This window comes from Puntigrus tetrazona, chromosome 13, assembly GCF_018831695.1.
Source record: "Puntigrus tetrazona isolate hp1 chromosome 13, ASM1883169v1, whole genome shotgun sequence".
NCBI lineage: Eukaryota > Metazoa > Chordata > Actinopteri > Cypriniformes > Cyprinidae > Puntigrus > Puntigrus tetrazona.
This window is the reverse complement of record NC_056711.1, coordinates 18,086,091-18,109,008: the sequence shown is the minus strand read 5'-3', so window position 1 is coordinate 18,109,008 and position 22,918 is coordinate 18,086,091. Positions and strand designations below refer to the sequence as shown.

The window sequence follows — 22,918 nt, the reverse complement described above, 5'->3', positions numbered from 1 at the left end:
CGAATGCAAGCTGGTGAATGGATGAAAGAGTATCTCTTCGCTCCTCGGCCTCTTTTGTGCTTAATCTGCGTGTCTTTAACTCGGAATTAAAGTGTTTGACTTTCCTAAGCTGCTGTTAAAAGACCCGTGTGTGTGAGAGACGAACGGTGTGTGTGAATTGTCAGTGTTCAGGTGAGCAGAAAATGAGAGTATTATCACAGCCGTATGCGTGTAGTCTCAACAGATCAGTACGGATTAGAAGAACTGAGCTCACACACACACACACACACACACACACACACACTCGTTTCAGGGATCTTAAGCTGCTGAGACAGAGAAATCCAGCCTCAATGGTGCTTAGAGACATTCACTGAACATTCAATCACATCTAATCACCAACGGAGTTACAGTTAAATTATTCTAAGACCTATATGAGACCTACGCGTTGAATTCAATTTAATAGTGATTTTTCTACACGTAGACTGTTTTAAATTATGAATATGCTTTTTAAAATAAGTTCAAAATGCACTGACGATTTGCAAGAAGTTAGTAGACGGTTATCGTGGCAAGAAACGCCAAAAACACGTGCATTCAGAAAATTATATACACGCAGTAAACATAAAATATCTAAAATGTTTATGCATATAAATGTGACAAGAAGTTTTTTTTTTCGCTTGTAAAATTCGCTGAAAATATTTAAAGTAATAACTAACGCCACCGATTTATTAATCTTTATTAATGGACAGATATACATGTACGTATAACCTTCTTTACCTGTTCACTTCTGCTTGCATGCAAACAAGGAATATATAAAGTGAAAAAAGGTGTGATGCAATGCAAAGTAATTTTATAAATGTCTTACAGAAAAGAAGGTATGAGTTATATAGAAAGAAAGAGTGTGTGTGTGTGTGTAGGTGGGTGGTTGTGCAGCACATTGAGAAGTTAGTGATTTATTAACTTCGCCCTCTTGAAACAATGACATTAACTAAACTACATCATGACAAGCACAGTGTGAACGGCCCCGAGCTTTTTATGACCGTTACTAACAAGCCCAATAACTTTCCCTAACAGAGAGAGGGGAGCTAAAGTGTGTCAGCAGGCGTCTGTTATAAAAGCTTCATCTCATTTGTGCCGCCGCAACATCATAAATTACAGCCCAACTAGAACAGTGAAAGAGAAAAGAGGAGAAAAGAAGAGAAGAGGAGAGGGAATGATTTGCCAGAGGCAGAAAACAAGAGAGGGGGGGGTGAACGAGGGAAAGTAGACCTGCTCTTTGATCGCCGTCTGATATCGTGCTGCTTTTATCCTCGAGAAATAAAAAGAGTCACTGCTGCAAACCAAGAAGAAAAGAAGAATCACAAGAGAGTCTTTTTTTTTTTACTGCTCCGTTGTTACTCTGAAACAGCTACGACACGAAATGAAGACTTTTGTCGAAATCTCCTCACATACGTCTCGAATATGTCTAAGAAGAGATTTTAACGTGTCAAACTGTGCTCGGATTCGGCAAGTCTGCCAGTAAAAGTAAGAGATGCAACTCGAATCGTTTTCACAGACCACATGATCTGAGCTGCTGCGCAAATTATGAACGCGTACTCCCACCACGTGTCTATTATTTACTCATTATTATTATTATGGAGGATTTTACCCTCTTAGAACATTTTATTTGTCGTCGTTCTTGCTCTAATTTTTATTTTATTAAAAGAAATGATACTTTCATTCAGCAAGGATCCGTTCAAACCGATCAAAAGTGACACTAAAGACATACACAGCGTAACGAAATATTCGCATTTTAAATAAATGCTTTATAAGGAAACCTTTTTACTACAAAACGTGAAGCTGAGCAACTTTTTTCAACATTAATAATAAGATTTTTGTTTTTTATCAGCACTGGAGGCTGGAACAAAAATTCAGTTTCGATCAAAGAAATAAGAAATAAAATTACTTTTAAAATCTTTAAAGGGTCAATTTTGATGTCGCTTTTGTAAACATTTGTAAAGTACGTAAAGTATCATTATCGTTCACTCACCAAATGTCCAAAAGTACGCATTTCTATGGTTCACACACACACTTAGAGGACGGCTTAACAAAACATCTGTAACAAATTCTTCTGATCTGTGTGTGTTTAAACATCATGAAGTGGCTTTGAATCCAAATGAAGAGATCAATACACACACACACACACACACACACACACACACAGCAGTGCTGGAAACACACAGATGGCCATGCTTACAATGAGTGCAGACTGTGTTAACCTCCGACACACACACACACACACACACACACACACTCGACAGAAGGACAGAGTGAAAGAAAAGGCGCACCACATTATCACTTCTCAAAAAGACTGCATAAACACCCAACTGAGAAATGGTAAAAAAAAAAAGAAAAAAAAGAAAGAAATATATTAAATCGTTGTTTGTTTATTTGTATCATTCATTCATTCCTTCATAAATTCATTCATTTATTTAAATAATTAATAAAAAAGCACTTAAATAACGTAATTTCTAATACTGATACAATAATAAACAATTTTATTGTTATTTTACAAAAATCTATTTATTTAAAAATATGCATCAATAATAGTTTAGCTGGTCTACAACCAATTCCAAGAATGCCTTATTAACGAATCCAGACATGAACGTCTATATTTTTCCATCCCGTCATTATCATTGATCATGTTTGATGAAACCCTTAAACCTGATGAGTTGACTGGTTCTGAAACACAAACCCGAACTTTCCCGAAAAACAAAGTAAAACGCGAAAAACGCAGACTCTTTCGTGTTTCAATTCACCCGCGGTTTGGAAGAAGAGCTCGGTGTAACTTCATTAAAGTCATATAAGCCAATACGCTCGATTATGTGGCACTAATGAATCTGATCCCCTCAGAAAAGAGCTCGCACACACTTCTCTCAGTCGTTAATCATCCTCAAATGAGACTCCGGTACAGTGGCCACCAACTCAGGCCTCTTTGTGCGCGGCGACCTCTGGGTCAACGACGAGTGACTGAAAGCAGGCCTGTCACTGTCCGCGCTCAAAGCAAACAGTCCACACACACCGCACACATGGGACGCTGTAGCCCACGGCAACCGCGGGACGGACACATGGCACAAGACCCCTCACAGATGGGACCTGTGTGTGTGAGGAGGGGGTTGCCATGGTGAAGGAGCACAAGCAAAGGTAACCAGTTAAAAGGCAACTGATGACCACAGATGTAACTAGATGGTGTAAAAGACAGAATTGGGGTGAAACCTGTCAAGAACATGCCTGGCTCGTAATTCACCCAAAATACGAAAGCACAAAAACAAGTTTAGTCGAATTAGCTTTTTAGCTTATTTTTTTGCTTATTAGTGGTAGAGAACAAAAAATGCGTTTATAAATGTGTAATAAATGTGTAATTCGCGCTTTCACATTTTAACACAGTTGTGCCAACAATAGCTATCGTTTAAACAACCAATTGAAAGTCATATTACAGGAAAAAAAATATTAAAATTATATTCATATTATCTGTACCCACAGTGAAAGAAAAGTCATTAAATTAAAGCACATATATATATATATATATATATATATATATATATATATATATATATATATATATATATATATATTATTATCTTACACATACATGAACATAAATGTTTCAGTATATTTTATTCTTGTAAACCTGTTGTTATATTGTTTAAATCATATTATATACTTATACAATTGCAAATTAAATAACCTGCATTTATTTGATCCAAAATAAAATATATTAAAATATATATAAACTATTGCCACTATTTAAAATAACAGCTTTTTTTATTATATTTTAAATTGTAATTTATTCCTGTGATTTAAGCTGAATTTTCACATAGCATAAATGCAAAGGGCGACAAAAAATACAACTTCCACATACATCATGGTTAAATCAACATATCACTATATAAAGAAGCTAATATGAGCGTTATTGATATCAATACACCCTAAAATGTATGAAAATAAAATGAAAAGTAATCTCCAAACTTTTTTCATTCCAGTAATTTTGCATGCCGTCCTTTCCTTTCCAAAAGATCAAATACATTTTCTTGCTTACACTTGGACCAGTGATGCCTGTCATTACAGCTTATCATTGAAAGTCAATGCAATTGCCCTGTTCCTTTTATAAAGTCTGAAATAAAACCTTATTATGCCGGTTAAAGTGCTAATGATGAACCCCTGAATGTCTCCGTAGGTCACGCGGTTCACAATACATCAGCCACATCTGATCAAAGACATCAGAATGAAGCGTGACTGACGTTCACGGGGGAGAGAAAGTCAAGAGATGCTTCAGAAATACCGGTTTCCTCTCCGTTTCGGTCTGTTTTGCAATAAAACCGAAAGAAATAACTGAAAGTGAATAAGGTCAACAACTCACACAAAGCCAGAGGAAATCTAATGCTCTTGCAAATGCTAATTTTATAGGGCACCAATTAAGGAGAGTTGTTTTATGGCACTTTTTCAAGAAAACAAAACCTGCACCCCAGCCCCTCCCCGGCGGACCGCGTGGTGTCCAGCCTCTAATTGGACGGCTCCTCCTGTGTCCGCTCACACACACACACACACACACTGTGGAAATGAGCCGCTGTCTGTTTGTTGTCCCTTTCACACACACGACACGTTTATCACTGTCACAGGCTCACTGAGGGGGGGAGTGTGTGTGTGTGTGTGTGTGTGTGTGTTTCAGTCCAATCTGTTGTGTTTTAGCATTTTTTCTTTACATTGTGCTCTTGCATGTGTTGTCCTGGCGTGTGCTTCAGTCGTAGATCTCAACGTCTCATTCGGACCTGACAGCAGAGAGTGTGTGTGAGTGTGTATGTTAAAGTTAAAGTGAAGTGCCGCTGCGGTGCCGGGGCGCGATGTTAACTAGGCGATAACGTGTAGGTTGCATGATTTGTAATGTTTAACTAACTTGTGGTCTGTGTGGAGTGTGTCTCTATAAAGAGCTGGCACATGATGCTTTAAATCATCTTCGACCGGTTTGTAAATGCTATTGAAAGTCACACATGTCCTTAAATATATCATTTAGTGTTCATATTTACATGTTTAAAAACATAAATAATATATAAATACAAATTTTATATTAAAATTAACATAAAAAAATAATGTATGTGTGTATTATAGGATATATATATATACACACACACACACACACACACACATATATATATATATATATATATATATATATATATATATATATATATATATATATATATATATATATATATATATACATATATATATATATATATATATATATATATATATATATATATATATATATATATATATATATATATATATATATATATATATAATATATATAAACTATTAAGTTAAAAAAAATGCATTTTAGAAAGTAATTTACTCCTGTGTGATGCAAAGCTGCAAGAAAGGAACAGTTCGCATTTGTTTCCTCATCAGAACAGATTTAGACACATGTAACATGAACGGATGCTCTGCAGTGAATGGGTGCCGTCAGAATAAGAGTCCAAACAGCTGATAAAAACATCACGATTAGCCTATCAAATAATGACTTGTGTGTTTGTAATAAACAGATTTACTGAGACGTTTAAGTAATTCTTGCTTTAGGCTAAAACGTCCTCTATCCGTAATATTTCTTTAAATGTAAAAGTAAATGTGGCCTTGTCTGAATGAGGAGAAAAGGTGCACAGATCCTAAACGTTTCTAAACAAATACGTTGGTGGATTTTGATGCGAGAGAACAACAGGAGATAGTCTTTTTCGCTGAAGGAAATGTTAGTATGGACTCATATTTTGGACAGAAGAGAGAGATTGAAGTTAAAATACCTTAAAGGTGGATTTGTTTCTTACAAACGCAAGACATTGACTAGACTGGTGTGGATTGCTTCTGTGTTATTTTCATCAGCTGTTTGGACTCTCGTTCTGACGGCACCCATTCACTGCAGATGATCTGTAGGTGAGCAAGTGACGCGATGCAAAATTTCCCCAAATCCATCCTTCACATCTTAGCAGGTAAGCAATCGCCCGCGAATGTACGCTTTTAGGTCGACTCTTCCTTTCAACAAACAATAAGTCACGCGAAATCTGCACTCGTCAGCTAAAAGGATTAAAGTACCAGCGGTGATGCGATAGAGAGGTCACGGAGAGAGGACATTCACTTCATTCATATTCGCATACTTGAGGAAAGCGAGGAACGGGAGCGGGAGAGTGTAGGTGGACCTGCATTGTGATGCGTACCGTCTGAGCTCCGCCCCCCCCTGCAGATCTCTTTGAAGCCGAAGAGTTCAGGACGTCGCCGCATCTCCTCAGAGGTCGCCGCGCCGTGAACCCCAAAAGCGCTCGCTCGGGGGCCCCGCAGGAGCCGGGGGACAAACTTTTGTTCCTAAAGAAAATAAACGTGTTGTCAGGACGAGAACGGGGAAGGTCTTGCAGAGATTAAAACAAATAGAACAGGAAAAGAGTGGGCCCAGGTGTTAACGTGGGGTCAGATCAGCATGCAGACGAGACGGGAAAATACACGCCGCATAACGGAAGTGTGGACGCAAGTATAGACAGAAGAGTTATGCGGCAATTTCATAAACGCATCTATTTATGATCGCTGCATTAGATGCTAAAATACCAAGCGAAACGTTTCTGTTGAGTTTAAAATAGTTTAACTAATAAATTGCGTTTAAAATAAAAGTTTTTGTTTACATATTGTGTGTACTGTGCCAATTTATGTATACATAAAAACATACATATGTGCTTATATACTTAAGAAAAATATGTACACATTACATGCTATAAATTATACATTATATATATAGATATATAAATACACTCATACAGCATATATTTAGAAAAAAATATTTATATATATATTTTTATAAATATATGCTGTATGAGTGTGTTATATATATATATATATATATATATATATATATATATATATATATATATATATATATATATATTATACAATACACACATACACATAGATATTATGTAAAAAATATATATTATTTGTTTGACAGCATTAGTTATAATATTAGTTATAACATTAGCTATATTAGTTAAAATAATATAAAAATAAATATACTTCCCAGAATGACATATAATTGCACATCAGCGAAACTAAAAAAAACGCCCATTAAATCTACTAAAACACCAGTTTTGGGAGGACAAACTGCAAGTGTATATATTTATATACAACTATAAGGAGGAAGAATAATGTGCTAAATTAATTGATAATCTATCTGCAATTATATTTCACAAATAGCATGTAATCATGTCAATATGGAGCTAACTCTAATGACTTAAATTATAACTTATGAGTGCTTTGATGGCTTACGGTTCATACATGCATTATTATTATTATTATTATTATGAAAAATGCAGCTCCCTTTTAGACACAAGACTCATCGCGCTCTGCCCTCTAGCGGCGGACTGGTGCACTGCGTCAATCTGTGCAGGACGCTGCAAACTAAAACAACTAAAAACTAAATCAGCAGCGACATTTGTCGACAATTGCAGTTTGTGTTTGCTTTGCACGCTTATGTAATAAAAACAAAACCACCGAACTGGAAATACCGGTAAGCGTTTCCTCACTGGCTGACTGCGAGCTGAAAGCACGTTAGCTTAGATAACTTCAAATAGCATTACACCGATTTATGCAGCCAAACACAATAAACTATTCTACTGGCAAACCAAAAAACACCACAAAGCATCGTACATTTCAGCACGACGACCGATAACGCTCACTAGAGTTCTGGTTTCCTCCGGTATGATGTCACTTCCTGGAGGATAGCTTTATTGAGGAGGTGTCAGATTTTTAAGTTTGCGGAATAAAATTTAGTGATATACAATGAGAAGATGACTATGACTAATAAAAAATGATGCATCTATTTGCTTCATGTCCCGAAGTGGTCGAAATAAGCCTAATTGCATTTTCCATAAACCCAAATCACTTTTTAGCAACTTTCAAAGAAACATCCCTCCCTTTTTATTTTATTTTTAGCTAAATGGATATTTTAATTATTAAAAAAAAAATTAAAAATGCAAAAAACTATTAGCATAAAAAATATTTAAATAAAATACGGAAGACATTGGTGATTAACAACCAGAGCAATATTCAAGTGACTTCATGTGTTGTTTTGAATATTTTGATGAGAAATAAAGAAACACCTGCTACATTGCAAAACACGGCAATGTAATATGCATTAAATAAAACCCAGCACGAAATGATTTTCATCTTTAAAACAGCTAATATTACTCTTGAAGGGCCTGTCTGATGGGGACATTGTACTGTATTAGAAATGACCCATGCACATGCCATGCACAATTCAAAGTGCTTTACATTAAACAATATCTGTAATGTATTTGGGTCCCAGGCCACCGGTTGATTTATAAAAGAGTAAAAGCACTTGAAGATCAATCCTAAATGTTACAGGAAGCCAGCGTAAGGACCTCAGGACTGGTCCGATATATAAAAACGCGCAGTGCCTTTAGAATTAAGGGAAGCTGGAAGGACAGGGGGACAGGAAGAGGAAATGAAGAGACCGCTCAGAGTCACACAGCATGTTTTATTGAAGCATGTGCAACGCTCAGAGACACCGTTACATAAGAGCCCCGGGCCGGCACGCTCACAGCTGTTTCCAGGGATCTTCTGAAGCTGCACTTTGGCATTTAAATGACAAAGACATAATGAAGTGGAAAGAGCCACGCAGCTCTCCTGGAGACGGCTTGATTATTAAATCCCGTCATTAATCTCGCTGGATGTTTGTCTGCATGTGTTTGTGTGGCGTTATGCTAATAGCTTCATCCATTGTCTTTTTATGCTTCTGTTGCTGTTATTAATATTTTCTCTGTTCCACTGTTTGCGTAGCTTATTAATATTAATATCCTTCTTTCTATGCCCTATGCTTTATGATATAGAAATACGTAGTGCACATTGTAGTATTGTTATCTTCTTATATTCAAACCTTATTGTCACGATTGAACGGTCTGAGGCGTGCGGATCCATGTGCAGGCTTTTATTAAACGAAGGCATGGTCATAACAGGCAGGCGTCGAACAGGGCTAACAGATATATAGGAGGCGAGGCAATTACAAAATCCAGAGACAGGCGGAGGTCAGGTCAGGCGGCAAACGATCAGAGAATCAGAATACAGACAGGGTCAAAACCAGAAACAATAATCCACGAACGATATAACTACAATACAACAGGCGAAACAATGCAACCTGCAGTTGAGTGGCTTGCTGCAGTATTTATAGTCCTGGGACAGGAAGTTGTCGCAGAGGGAGTGGATGCAGATCACCCAGAGGTCAGGGCTCCCTCTGCTGGCTTGGTGACATAGCCCCCTCCTAGGGAGCGACTCCTGGCGCCCACAACACAAAACATAACTGTGAGCTTGGGAGGGGGGTTCCGGGAGGAGTCAGCACACTGAGACCAGGGAGGAAGAGACGGTGGGAGGAGCCAGGGTGAAGACGGGAGGAGTCCGGGCGGGAGGCGATCCAGAGCCCAGCCATGATGGTCAGTGGTGGAGCCGACGGAGGAGGAGCCATGGAGAGGTAACGGTCATCAACACCATGGAGCTGACCGACGGCGGTGGAGCAGGTGGTCGGGGAGACTGAGGCGGAGGCGGAGAGCCGAAGAGCCAGGGCGACACAGCGGCGCTGGAGGTCCTAGGCGATACCGCGACTTCGCGCGACTGATGCGAGACGGGGACGAGAAGGACGCGGCGGAGCCAGAGCGACAGAGGACTGAGGTGGAGCCGGGGAAGGGAGGAGCCTGACAGAGCCGGAGGGATGGAGGGACGAGGCGGCTGGAGGAATCCTGAGGCGACGGATGGTCGACGACCGCCAAGGCGTAGCCGGAGAGACGATGGAGCCTGGTGAAGCTGGTGGATTGACGGAGCACGGTAGAGAGGAGGGAGCTAGGAGCCTAAGGGAAGCCGGCGGTCTACAAGCCGCAGGTGGAGTCTGGGACTCGGAGGCGGGACGGTGAAGCGAGGATCCTTCACCCACGGCGCGATGGAGGCTGGCAGACCCGTGGCGAGCTCCAGGTGGAGGGCAGAGGATGAGTGCAGGGGCTGCTGGGATCCTTTGACGACGTGTAGCTAGGGTGGGAGGGTGGGTTAACTTGAGGCTTTGCACAGGCGCGGGCACTGGAGGCTTTGCACGAGGCGCGGGCACTGGAGGCTTTGCACGAGGCGCGGGCACTGGAGGCTTTGCACGAGGCGCGGGCACTGGAGGCTTTGCTGGGCAGGCGACAGCCATCTTGGGAAGCGGCTCTGGGCAGGCGGCATCCATCTTGGGAAGCGGCTCTGGGCAGGCGACATCCATCTTGGGAAGCGGCTCTGGGCAGGCGACATCCATCTTGGGAAGCGGCTCTGGGCAGGCGGCATCCATCTTGGGAAGCTGCTCTGGGCAGGCGGCATCCATCTTGGGAAGCGGCTCTGGGCAGGCGGCATCCATCTTGGGAAGCGGCTCTGGGCAGGCGGCATCCATCTTGGGAAGCGGCTCTGGGCAGACGACATCCATCTTGGGAAGCGGCTCTGGGCAGGCGACATCCATCTTGGGAAGCGGCTCTGGGCAGGCGACATCCATCTTGGGAAGCGGCTCTGGGCAGGCGACATCCATCTTGGGAAGCTGCTCTGGGCAGGCGACATCCATCTTGGGAAGCGGCTCTGGGCAGGCGACATCCATCTTGGGAAGCGGCTCTGGGCAGGCGGCATCCATCTTGGGAAGCGGCTCTGGGCAGGCGGCATCCATCTTGGGAAGCGGCTCTGGGCAGGCGGCATCCATCTTGGGAAGCGGCTCTGGGCAGGCGGCATCCATCTTGGGAAGCGGCTCTGGGCAGGCGGCATCCATCTTGGGAAGCGGCTCTGGGCAGGCGACATCCATCTTGGGAAGCGGCTCTGGGCAGGCGGCATCCATCTTGGGAAGCGGCTCTGGGCAGGCGGCATCCATCTTGGGAAGCTGCTCTGGGCAGGCGGCATCCATCTTGGGAAGCGGCTCTGGGCAGGCGGCATCCATCTTGGGAAGCGGCTCTGGGCAGGCGGCATCCATCTTGGGAAGCGGCTCTGGGCAGACGACATCCATCTTGGGAAGCGGCTCTGGGCAGACGACATCCATCTTGGGAAGCGGCTCTGGGCAGGCGGCATCCATCTTGGGAAGCGGCTCTGGGCAGGCGGCATCCATCTTGGGAAGCTGCTCTGGGCAGACGACATCCATCTTGGGAAGCGGCTCTGGGCAGACGACATCCATCTTGGGAAGCGGCTCTGGGCAGGCGCCATCCATCTTGGGAAGCGGCTCTGGGCAGGCGGCATCCATCTTGGGAAGCGGCTCTGGGCAGGCGGCATCCATCTTGGGAAGCTGCTCTGGGCAGGCGGCATCCATCTTGGGAAGCGGCTCTGGGCAGGCGGCATCCATCTTGGGAAGCGGCTCTGGGCAGACGACATCCATCTTGGGAAGCGGCTCTGGGCAGACGACATCCATCTTGGGAAGCGGCTCTGGGCAGGCGGCATCCATCTTGGGAAGCGGCTCTGGGCAGGCGGCATCCATCTTGGGAAGCGGCTCTGGGCAGACGACATCCATCTTGGGAAGCGGCTCTGGGCAGACGACATCCATCTTGGGAAGCGGCTCTGGGCAGGCGCCATCCATCTTGGGAAGCTGCTCTGGGCAGGCGGCATCCATCTTGGGAAGCGGCTCTGGGCTGGCGGCATCCATCTTGGGAAGTGGCTCTGGGCAGGCGGCCATCTTGGGAAGCATTTTCGGGGGAAGGCGCCATCTTGGAAAGCGGCTCTGGGGCGGCCATCTTGGAAAGCGGCTCTGGGAAGGCGGCCATCTTGGGCAGCGGCTCGGGAAGGTGGCCATTACTGAGTCGATGTGTTGTCCTTCTCCTCCTCAACACCCAACGTGAAAGCTGACCCACAGTCACTAAACCAAACTCAATAAACTGAGCAAGCGACTCACGGACCCTCGCGAACAAGTTTAGATTTGAGCGGCTGATGTACTCCCTCATGATACAACTCAATCAATAAACAGTCCGTATGTCAGAGAGGTAAGCCATGTCCAAAAATCCTTGAGTATAATCCTCAATCGATCGGGTACCTTGCTTGAGGGCCAATAAATTTAGCGAGGGTCCTACCTGGCCATGGATCAGGTGAAAAGCCGCTAGGTTGCATTCTGTCACGATTGAACGGTCTGAGGCGCATGGATCCATGTGCAGGCTTTTATTAAACGAAGGCATGGTCATAACAGGCAGGCGTCGAACAGGGCTAACAGATATATAGGAGGCGAGGCAATTACAAAATCCAGAGACAGGCGGAGGTCAGGTCAGGCGGCAAACGATCAGAGAATCAGAATACAGACAGGGTCAAAACCAGAAACAATAATCCATAACGATATAACTACAATACAACAGGCGAAACAATGCAACCTGCAGTTGAGTGGCTTGCTGCAGTATTTATAGTCCTGGGACAGGAAGTTGTCGAGAGGGAGTGGATGCAGATCACCCAGAGGTCAGGGCTCCTCTGCTGGCTTGGTGACACTTATCTTCCAATAAATTTTCATTTAATTTAATTTTTATTTATTTTAGTATTATTTGTGTTTGGTGACTCTGAAATGAGACCTTTCTCAATTAAATTTTATTTATTTAATTTTAAATTTAATGAACGTTATACATATAAATGTATATGTAATAGTTTATATGTTTATATATGTAAATATATATATATATATGTAAATAGTATATAGTATATATATATATATATATATATATATATATATATATATATATATATATATTTATATTTATTTATTTATATATATATATATATATATATATATATATATATATATATATATATATATATATATACACACATTTATAAATATAAACTTAATTTTTTTCTCAACATTTACATATGATTTCCATTTTACTTTCAAGAAAGCTATTGATTTATATTAAAAAAAAAAAATTAAGAATTGAATTAATGTTAAGAACTAGTGACACTTCAGTCTGTGCATATCGTAATATTAATATCAATCTATCTATGCCTGATGGTTTATGAAAAGCAAATAGTGCACATTATTGTCTTACCTTCCAACTTCACACCATTTTAATACATGCATTTATTTATTTTATAACGTATGAGCATTTATTTTATTATTTTATTTTATACTCTATTTGCATTATTATTATACTTTTATTTTGCTTTTAGTACTTCACTGGCAATATAAATGTACAGTATTATTATTATTATTTCACGCACAGTAATGTAAATATTGCATATATTAGTGTACATTGAAAACATAAGCAGTCCTTCATTAAGATATTTAAACAAATGCAAACGTTAATGAAGCGTTTTCTATTATTATTTCGCATTATGAACTGTGCGTGACCAAAGTTCAGTCCTCCAGCATTCAACATTCAGATATTATGTAACATAAGGGAAACATTTGAGTGTATTTACTTATTCATGATGCTGCCTGAACAATTCTAGAGGGGAACAGAGAAATAGTTGCTATGAGTTGCTAGGGAACTCTTGATGGTTGCTAGGCCCAAGACTCTGTGACACTGTGGTCTTCAGATACGGCTTGGGTTCGACTATGACCCAAAAAGTTAAAGTTATAGTGATGCTCGCCTTATCAAACAGCACCGATAAACAGAATAACTCTTCAAAGCTCCACAACACCAAACATCTCAATCTTTCTGTAACGACTTTTTTCTTTCTGAAGATCGATCCGTGTTAAAAACAAAACTCCAGGCCTGTCTGAAGAAGGGAAGTCGTGGAAAGCTCGCGTGAGGGCTAACAAGGCACATCAAAACCGCGTCTGCCGACAGACGAAGTTCATTATTTCACAGACGCCCGGTAGACTTGGCGATCAAACCGGGAGATCAAAGCCCGTTTGTCATCAAATAACGGGAGGAGGCCGCGAGAAAGAGAAAGGAACGAGCTGAAAGTGAAGATGGTGAGAATTGCTGGAAAGTTTCTGACCTTATATCGGACCTTATATAGGGCCAGTTGAACACAGGTTGAAGTCTGGGGCAAGTTGTCACAACAAGAACTGTTGATTTTGAAAAAAAAAAAAAAAAAGCTTTATTTGTTTGTTTTGTGAATAATTACTTTCTATTAGTATTCTTCTGATAATAAGAAAAAGAAAGCGAAATGTTTATTATTATTGCCTTATCGTCTTACAGGTTTATATGCAATACCTTATATTTATTTCGTAATAAAATCTAATTTTCTTTATTATTGTTAGTTTTAAAAATTCGTTTTTTTATATAATTAATACATTTTTTTATTTTATAATTTATTACAGTATTTTAGACACGGCTTATTTGGATCATTTTACTTTATTTAGCTTTTTTCAAGTTTTGACAATAAAAACAGTTTATTTCATGCCAATAATTCACTGAAAATATTCATTAAAAATATTGAAATGAAATGCAACTAACGTATGGTGCCTTCATTATAAACCCAAAAGCAGAAGAATTATAGCCTAACCTAGAAAAAATGGAGATGCAGTCGACTTGTTACTGATTTTACAAGAATATTGTTTGCACAACAGATACAAAATATAGAAAAACATCAAAGGCTTGCTTTAAAACCGTATAGTTAATGATATATATATATATATATATATATATATATATATATATATATATATATATATATATATATATATATATATATATATATATATATATATGTGATATACTGTGACAACTTGCCCCGGTCTCCCCTGCACTGCCGCGAATCAGCGTTTAATTATGAATTCAGCTTTGATTATTAAATATATATGTGAGGGTTGTGAGGCAGCGATCGATCCTCTTCCCACAGTATGAAGTCAGCAGTCACTCTGTGCTGAAGTACTGTATGATTTATCACAGTCAGACGGCCCGCGGGGTCTCCGTGGAGACGGCTGCTGGTAATTGTACAAGACCGCGGGTGGTCCGGGCTCCCGGGGGACGCACGGATGTTCAGGAAAACACTGTAACTCATTATGATTCACCTACTAACGGAAACTAGGACACACTGCAGAAAAGCACACCTGGAAACAGCACAGGCTCCGTTACAGATCAGTCTCTCCCATCCAGAGATTATAGATGCGCTACGTTTTAACATTACTTCTCACTTCTGTTTTTAATGCTTTAGACCTTAAAGTGCAAGTTTGTATGTTCGATTGTTCGGTTATTTTAGCGCAAAGATCACAGTTTTTGTAGAACACTTAATATACACAGAATAAGGTTTTATGTGGATAGAAAAAAAATCTATATTAATACTACATTTATTTATGTGTTCAGTTGAAATGTACTCTTCATTTATTAAATTGCTCCAGTCTTCCACGTCCTTCAGAAATCGTTCGATTTATTATCAGTGCTGGAAACGTTTTAATATTTTGTGGAAGTCGTTAGAACAGTTTTTTTTTTTAAGGTTTCTTTAGTAAACGGAAAGTTGAAAAGAGCAGCATTTAATTGCAATTTAAATTTAATAATAAATTTTTTTTTAATCTTCTTACTGTGACTATTAATTAAATGCATCAATTTAATGCACCTTTTTAACAGATATATCTCAAATGCAAATATTATCAAACTTGTGACCCTCACTCACTACAAAATATTCTTTAGTCAAACAAATGGTTTGAAATGGTAATCTTTTTACTTATTTTTAATTAGTAAATTGATTATATATATATATATTTATATATATATATATATATATATATATATATATATATATATATATATATATATATATATATATATATAAAATATATAGCTAATGTGTGAAGCAGAGGCCGCTGAAATCCAAAGGCTTCATCAATGAGCTTTTCAACACAGACAGCCAAATGCAATATTAATATGGAGCATAAAACAGTTAAATTATTTGGAGCATTATACATTTATAAAACACGATTCAGAAAAGCCTTTGCTGCGTGTGATAATGATCACACTGCAACGTTCTTCTGACGCTTAAAAGAGCACATCAGTTTGCACTCAGCTTTTTCCCTCTGTTTCTTCACGCATGTGTTTCTTTTTCATTGTCTCTTTCTATCCGTCGCTCACACAAGCCCTCCCGGGATGCAAAAAATGCTAATAAGTGTCAGATAAACAAACAATGAGAAATGGTCGTCCCATGGCCTCTGTGTCCCTCAGCTTTGATCTCTGTGTGCTGTATTGTTCACTCAGGCCTGTTGTTCTCCTGAAAGCCTCTATGAAGCCTCAGCCACAGGCTTTTCACATCCAGTCGTGTATCAAAAGCATGACAATCGACTACAGGAACAGAGAACGAGGAGATGCATTCACGATCAGCTTCTGAATATGGGTTAAAATAGCGTATATAGTATAGTTTAAATAACCAATCATCAGACTTTATAAACGTATCTACTCCACATAATGATGACTTCTTAACCCCAGTTAGTTATTTAAAATTTGATGGAATAATCATTTAATTTATGCAATAATTTAATTATTAAAAAAGTTTCATAATTAATATAGTATTAATTTAATTCAAAATGTAATTAATACAATTTTATTACTAATTTAATTGTCATCGCTTTAATATTTCACGTAATCATTCATTTTACAATATTATTTCATTATTTTATATAATAATAATAAGTATTTTATATAATAATTATTCAATGAAGACAATGATGTAATTGTTGACTCAGCTAAAAGTGTAATTCATAGAATAATTATTGTATTTATAATAATGATTTTATATTTTATCTAATAATTCATTAAATCAATAATCATTTCCCAATTACATATTCAATATATTTACTTTCTTTCTACAATTATTTAATTTATATAATAATTATATAGATTTGTATTTTTTTAATATTTTTTAATATAAATAGCTAAACTTTATGAATTATGTATGTGTAATATATATATATATATATATATATATATATATATATATATATATATATATATATATATATATATATATATATATATATATATATATACATATATATATATATATATATATACATATATATATATATATATATATATATATATATATATATATATATATATATATATATATATATATATATATATATATATATATATATATATATATATATATATATATATATATATATATATATATATATATATATATATATATATATATATATATATATATATATATATATATATATATATATATATATATATATATATATATATATATATATATATATACACATACATATGTATATATTTGCAAAATAGTGTCTGTGTCTAACTGTGAAAAGAAAAAAAAACACTTCTAAACCTATTTGTGGTAACAAAGCAGCTGCTCTATTATCAAAGAAAAATATATTTATGATAATTCAGTTTTAATTTTAAGAATTTCAATTGCACTAGCTGTGGATGCTCTTGGTAACCATTAAATCAAGAAGAAAAAAAAATGTTCAAATGCATCTTAATGGTTTACCTACATTTAAATGGTAAGTTTTCATTTAAATTCATAGTGATGGCATTGTACAGAGTTAGGGTTAGAGCAACAGACAGGCACAAACATCCTCCATCCTCCAGCCTCCCAAACAACAAAACACCTACATCAACAGCTTTTGTTAATGTTGACCCCGAGAGCTAATGAGATGGTCCAATCCATCTAAACCTGCTTCTCCTACAAAACATACCAAGTGTAAAGAAGCTGCTTCAGTCCTGCTACATTAATTAGCTCCAGCCTGAAAGCGGCCCGTCTTTGACCATTCATTCTTCAGACGTCTCCTGAATCACCAACATAAGCTTTTAGGCCGTCCGTAAATAAATGCGACCCTTCTACGCAAGATTAATCTGCGACGTTCCCTCCTTCGCAAAACTAAAACAAGATCGCTAAGCAAAATGCGGAACTAAACACGTCTCTCCTGCTGTGTCTTCCTGCCCATTTGTATCTCAAATCACATTTTAGCTGACTAGCTTTTTTTTTGTTGTTGTTGTTGTCTTGGTTTTTAGCTGTGTATACATTTGTGCAATAGTACAGTCTTGCTCTGGCGCAAAAGTTTATAATGCATTGAAACTGATTTGCATTTTCAATACAAATGCAATCAGATAATCAGATCAGTTAACACTGGCTCTAATTCATGCCTGTTATTAGCTTGATCAAAATCACCAAAGTGAAATTTTGCTAAATCTAGTGGGGTCAGAAGAAACTCACAGATTGAACGGATGATTGGTCTTTTCAGGGCATTAACCAGCACAAAAATGCATAAAGAGAAACCCAGGTATCCAGGCAACAAAACTCAGATGCTAAACACTACTGAAAATTGGAAGATCGTTTAAAGGACTAGTTTGCCAAAAAATGAAATCTGCTAAAAAATGTACTCACAATCATCCAAGACGTAGATGAGTTTTTCTTTTGTATCCTCTGCAGCGAATGGGTGCCGTCAGAATGAGAGTCCAAACAGCGGATGAAAACATCACAATAATCCACAAGTAATCCACATCAGTCCAGACTATTGAACAATGTCTTGTGTAGCCAAGTTTGTAAGAAACAAGTCCATCATTAATTCATTTTTGGCTACCGTTTAAGATGAGCCTTCTTCTTTCTCCAATGAAAAAGTGGTCTCATCTGAATCAAGAGAGAAATGTACAGATAAACAAGCAAAAACAGTCCCAAACAGTTCTAAACCAATATGTTGGTGGATATTGATGTGAGAATGAATAGTATAACCTTGTCATTATTATTTTGGACAACAAAAAAAACATGCAACATTTCACTTCACTGATGTACTGCAGTGGTGTAGATTACTTGTGGATGATTGTGACGTTTTCATCAGCTGTTTGGACTCTCACTCTGACGGCACCCATTCGCTGCAGAGCATCCGTTGGTGAGCAAGTGATGGAATGCTACTTTTCTTTAAATCTGTTCGGATAAAGAAACAAACTCATCTACGCTTGGTTAGTCCGAGGGCTAGTAAATTGTCAGACAATTTAGTTTGAGCTGTTCGTTGAGGAAAAATGATGGCAGAATTGCAGTAGTGGCTGGATAAAACCTTTAAGAGAATCCTTCAAAATGATGTTGTAAAAGCCCCGGGGCACACACAAGAGTGTAGAGTCCTTAGATATTTCCTAACCCCCATCTTTTTTATTTCCATATCTACTGTTTCTCTTCAATAAATCTTTTACACAAGCAAAAGGAAGAGAAAATCAGAGGTGAGGGATGAGTACTCCTCCTCTCCAGCGTAATCCTGATCTCTTGAATGAAAAAGATGTATGCTTCACACTTCACAAACTGAAGGATTACCACACTGAGAGAGAGAGAGAGAGAGAGAGAGAGAGAGAGAGAGGGAGGAAGTTTCTATTTTACAGATACAACTATGAGTGTATAATTTAGCTTGGGAATGCTATTTTGCCCCCACCATCAAACCTATACCCTTCTATATATATTTATATGTGTGTGTGTGTGTGTGTGTGCGTGTGTGTGTGTGTGTGTATATACAGACATGGCCAAAATTGTTGGAACCCCTGAAATTTTTCCAGAGAATCTAAGTATTTTGCACAGAAAAGTATTGCATTAACATGTTTTGCTATGCATGTTTATTCCCTCTGGGTATATTGGAACAAAACAAAAAAGGGAGGGAAAAAAGCTAATTGGACATAATGTCACACAAAACTCTGAAAATGAGCTGGACAAAATTATTGGCACCCTTTTTAAGATGTGGACAATATAAAAATCACACCTGAAAGCAGATAAAAATGAGAGAAGTTGACTTAGTCTTTGCATTGTGTGTCTTTGTGTGCCCCACCAAGCATGGACAAGAGAAAGAGAAGAAGAACTGCCTAAAGACTTAAGAACCAAAATTGCGGAAAAATATCAACAATCCATCTCCAGAGATCTAGATCTGTTTTGTCCACAGTGCGCAACATTATCAAGAAGTCTGCAACCCATGGCACTGTAGCTAATGTCCCTGGGCGTGGACGAAGAGAAAAATTGATGAGAGGAAAGTCCGGATGGTGGATAAGCAGTCCCAAACAAGTTCTAAAGAAATTCAAGCTGTCCTGCAGGTTCAGGGTGCATCAGTGTCAGCGCAAACTATCCGTCGACATTTAAATGACATGAAACGCTATGGCAGGAGACCCAGGAGGACCCCACTGCTGATGCAGAGACGTAAAAAAGCAAGACTACAGTTTGCCAAAACGTCTTGTGTACAGATGAGACCAAGATAGAGCTTTTTGGTGAAACACATCATTCTACCGTTTACCGAAAATGAAATGAGGCCTACAGAGTAAAAAACACAGTACCTGCAGTCAAATATGGTGGAGGTTCAAGGATGTTTTGGGGTTGATTTGCTGCTTCTGGCACTGGGTGCCTTGACTGTGTGCAAGGAATCATGAAATCTGAGGATTAGCAAAGGATTTTGGGTTGTAATGTAGGGCCCAGTGTCAGAAAGCTGGGTTTGCGTCCGAGATCTTGGGTCTTCCAGCAGGACAATGACCCCAAACATACTTCAAAAAGCACCCAGAAATGGATGGCAACAAAGCACTGGAGAGCTCTGAAGTGGCCAACAACGAGTCCAGATCTAAATCCCATTGAACACCTGTGGAGAGATCTTAAAACTGCTGTTGAGTCACCTCCAATATGAGAGACCTGGAGCAGTTTGCAAAGGAAGAGTGCTCCGAAATTCTGGGTGAGAGGTGTAAGAAGCTTATTGAGGGTTATAGGAAGCGACTGATTTCAGTTATTTTTTCCAAAGGTTGTGTAACCAAATATTAAGTTAAGGGTGCCGATACTTTTGTCCAGCCCATTTTTGGAGTTTTGTGTTGAAATTAAGTCAATTTTTCCCACCCTTTTTTTTGTTTTGCTCCAATACACCCAAAGGGAATAAACGTGTGTATAGGTAAACGTGTTAATGCAATCCTTTTTTGAGAAATACTTGATTTTCTGGAAAAATTGCAGGGGTGCCAACAATTGTGGCCATGACTGTGTATGTATATATATATATATATATATATATATATATATATATATATATATATATATATATATATATATAAGTGGGTTTACATTTCTTCTCTAATCCCATTGCCAAACAAAACAAGTGTCAAGCAAAATTACTTCTGCTTGCTGGTACACTGCACAAAAACCTTATAAAAGTGAAAAAACAGAAACATTCCAGAAAGAAAACTATTTTCTTTTCTCCTTGTTAAATGAGCAAAATCTCTCCTTGCTATAACGACGCGATTATTTTGCGTTTATGAATTGCAAATGCTTTTATCTAAGCAATTTACTTTGCATTTGAAGCGTATATGATTCATTCATGCATATCCTGGGAATCAAACCCATGATTTTGTGCTAAACTAGACTATTAGACTGCACTGGTTTTGATGTTAAAATGTAGCAATATTTATTTTACCCATCTTACTACTAGGGTTAATTCATTTGTTACAGTAATGCCGCAGTAAAGACAGAAACTGAAGTATTAAGGTGTTTTTCGTGTCTTCAACTCTTAAAACATTGCTATTTATATGCGTTCTGTTTTTGTCTTTATTCTTCAAGCTAGTTTCAGTCTAAAGAACAAAAGGTATACACATTTGCATAATTGGTTCCTGGGCACTAAACCAGAGGTCTGCAAACATCGTGGGGGATTTTAATTTTGCTAATATTTTAAGGCCATAATAACAGTTTGGAGCGCTGGAGAAAATGATAGGAAATTTGAACAATCTGAAAATATAAAGGGTCTGACAGAACCTATGCATATTGTAAACGTATATATTTTTTAAAATGTCTCAAACATTAAAAAACAAATACTGAAAAAACGGTGTAGAAAGGAACTGAGCTTTATATTTTTGAGTAGAAATTCCAAAACGGATTTGTTTTTACTTACAGTAAGTTTAATTGAATAAAGTTAAATTTTACTGTTTAGTAAGTCATGCAAAAAAATGTTTTATTTTTTATGGTTTCCTGTAAACCACACAGAGGCGATGCATGAAGGCAGCAAGGAAATTTAGGATCACGAGAACGCAAAAGAGCGATTCACGATCCAAATATAGAAACAGCGACCACCTGAGATAGTGATATTAAATGATTAATACGCTGAATGATTAATAAGGTCAGTTCTGCATCACAGGTACAGTGTTGAGCAGAAACTCTCCTCTTACTGTTCACGGCACTTTTAATGTTTCCTCCCACTGCGAGAGTTTAGCAGAAGCTTATGTAATTGTTTCTGTGAGATTTGAGAGCAGGACGGGAACCCCCGCGGGCTCAACATTCCCCATACAGCTTCGCTAGATCTTTGCATCTCTTTCATCTCTTTTTAATAGCAGCAGGAGAGCCGGGATGAACGCTAACAGGAGACATGGGTCTGGAGGGTTTGCACGGCAGGACGAGAAGTTGAGAAAGCAGAGACGGGTCGAGAAAGGGCAGAGCCACGGCTTGAGACATAAACTGTTCTGCATAAACATTAATGCAACTAAAAGCATTACGATAGTTGCCATGAGTCATTTAGCAAACGCTTTTATATAAAGCAGCTGTGAGTCCAGAAGTGTTTTTCACTTTCTCCACAGGGATTTCTGACTCACAAACAAACCAAGCAGCTCTGAGATAAATCCCATGACAAACTCAGAGGATATAGTTGATGATATCGTTTATGAAGCAGTTTACTACGCTTTTTAGAAATAAAGGTTTAAAAGCTGTCACTGGGGCAGAAACTTTTCAAAAGGTACACTTTTATACCTATTAGGTTAAAATATGTACGCTTTAAGTACAAATATGCACCTTCAGAATGGACCCTTTATTTACAAAAATGAGTAAAAAATCATTTTGAAACCTAGTGACAGCTTTTGTACGTTTCTGTATGCGTCCCATAAAGCCAGAAAGTATTTCAAATCGCTAAATAATTTTAAAAAGGCACAAAACAAACTGTGCATTTAGAAATTTAAATGCACAGCATGTCTTAAAAATAATACAGTTTACTGCCAAA

General features: G+C 38.5%; 1 protein-coding gene across 1 annotated transcript in view; it reads right to left on the bottom strand.

Annotated features, from left to right (window-relative positions):
• olig4 (oligodendrocyte transcription factor 4) overlaps positions 1 to 22,918 on the bottom strand; it is a 29,977-nt gene that overhangs the window by 4,470 nt on the left and 2,589 nt on the right. The window contains 1 exon segment of the mRNA XM_043254717.1: positions 6,222 to 6,366. The gene's annotated coding sequence lies outside the window, so the exon portion shown is untranslated.